Source organism: Musca vetustissima, unplaced genomic scaffold (assembly GCF_032173495.1).
Source record: "Musca vetustissima isolate MV318-11 ecotype Yass unplaced genomic scaffold, APGP_CSIRO_Mvet_v1 utg5370, whole genome shotgun sequence".
Taxonomy (NCBI): Eukaryota; Metazoa; Arthropoda; class Insecta; order Diptera; family Muscidae; genus Musca; species Musca vetustissima.
The window spans coordinates 12,271-14,619 of NW_026877879.1; the positions used below are offsets into that span (position 1 = coordinate 12,271).

General features: G+C 28.2%; 1 pseudogene; it reads left to right on the forward strand.

Moving 5' to 3' along the window:
* Window positions 1-488: 488 nt before the first annotated feature.
* LOC133322561 (cytochrome c oxidase subunit 1-like) lies at window positions 489-1,469 on the forward strand (annotated as a pseudogene).
* The last annotated feature ends 880 nt before the right edge of the window (window positions 1,470-2,349 follow it).

Below are 2,349 nucleotides of genomic sequence, written 5' to 3' on the forward strand. Positions count from 1 at the left end.
TAAATTATTTTTTATATACGATTATTTTTTATATACGATTATTTTTTATATACGATTATTTTTTATATACTTTATATTTTTATATACGATTATGTTATAGTGCTTTCATACTAAATTATTATGAAAATAACTGAATAACATATTCATATTATAAATCATCAAATATAAAGCTTTTATTAATCTTTTCTCATATTTCAACTTTCGGGCTGTTTTTAACTTCTTTCTTATATTTCTTTTTTTAAGTTAAATAAACTAATAGCCTTCAAAGTTATCAATATAAGAATAATCTTTTAAGCCTTAGTAAATTTATTACTCCTTTAGAATTGCAGTCTAATGTCATTATTGACTATAAAGCTAATTGATTAAAAAGAATAATTCTCATAAATAAATTTACAACATACTGCCTAAGCTTCAGCCATTTAATCGCAACAATGGTTATTTTCTACTAATCACAAAGATAGTGGTACTTTATATTTTATCTTTGGAGCATGATCTGGTATAGTGGGAACTTCATTATGAATTTTAATTCGAGCTGAATTTTTTGATCAGTTGTAATTACGGCTTTATTACTTCTTCTTTCTTTACAGACAGTCCGAACTTTAAATACTTCATTCTTTGACCCAGCTGGAGGAGGAGATCCTATTCTTTACCAACATTTATTTTGATTCTTTGGACATCCAGAAGTATATATTTTAATTTTACCTGGATTTGGAATAATTTGTCATCTTATTAGTCAAGAATCAGGAAAGAAGGATACATTCGGATCTTTAGGAATGATTTTTGCTATACTAGCAATTGGTCTTTTAGGATTTATTGTTTGAGCTCATCATATATTTGCAGTTGGAATAGACGTTGACACTCGAGCTTATTTTACTTCAGCTACAATAATTATTGCTGTACCTACAGGAATTAAGATTTTTAGTTGACTTGCTACATTATACGGAACTCAATCCAGCTATTTTATGAGCTTTAGGATTTGTATTCTTGTTTACAGTAGGAGGATTAACAGGAGTTGTTTTAGCTAATTCTTCTGTTGATATTATTTTATTATGTTCTTTCTAAAGGAGCTGTATTTGCTATTATAGCCGGATTTGTTCACCATCCATCCATTATTTACTGGACTAACTTTAAATAGCAAGCTTTTAAAAAGTCAATTTGTTATTATATTTATTGGTGTAAATCTTACATTTTTCCATCAACATTTCCTAGGATTAGCTGGAATACCTCGACGATATTCAGATTATACAGATGCTTATACAGCACGAAATGTAATTTCAACTATTGGATCAACAATTTCATTATTAGGAATTTTTTATTTATTCTATACTATCTGAGAAAGTTTAGTATCACAACGACAAGTAATCTTACCAATTCAATGAAATTCATCAATTGAATGATTACAAAATACTCCACCTGCTGAACACAGATATAATGAATTGCCTTTATTAGTTAATTTCTAACATGACAGATTAGTGCATAATGTATTTTACTTTTATAAGATACTAATGTCAACATGAGCAAATTTAGGTCTACAAGATAGTAATAATTACTGTTTTAGTTGGTTATTTAATATTTACTTTATTTTTTAAAATATATGTAATTCGATACTTATTACACGGACATACAATTGAAATTATTTGAACTATTTTACCTGCTATTATTTTATTATCTATTGGTTTCCCTTCTTTACGACTTTAATATTTATTAGATGAAATTAATGAACCTTTAGTAACTTTAAAGACCATTGGATACCAATGATATTGAAGTTACGAATACTCAGACTTCAATAATGTTGAATTTGATTCATACATAATTCCTACAAACGAATTACCAGTGGACGGATTTCGTTTATTAGATGTAGATAACCGAGTAGTTCTTCCTATAAATTCTCAAATTCGAATTTTAGTAACTGCAGCTGATGTAATTCATTCATTAAGCGTTCCAGCTTTAGGAGTAAAGGTTGATGGAACACCTGGACGATTAAACCAAACTAATTTTTTAATTAATCGACCTGGATTATTTTATTGTCAATGTTCAGAAATTTGTGGAGCAAATCATAGTTTTATACCAATTGTTTGCGTAGCAACGTAAATAAAAAGAGAAAAAATAAAAACAAATTGGGGTTTAGAAATTTTTGTCAATATTGACTTTTGGTTTTATTGATTATTTTACCTTTGTTGTGGTAGTCTGTGGACGTAATCCAAGATGCGAAACGAATCGAATAGTTACAAAGTAACTAGCGTATATGATGCAAAGCGGCGCTCGTTGGAATTTGACAGTCCTTCAAGCACAAGGACAAATTGTACAACAATTAGCTAAAAAATAATTGGATAGTAATCCCACGAAATA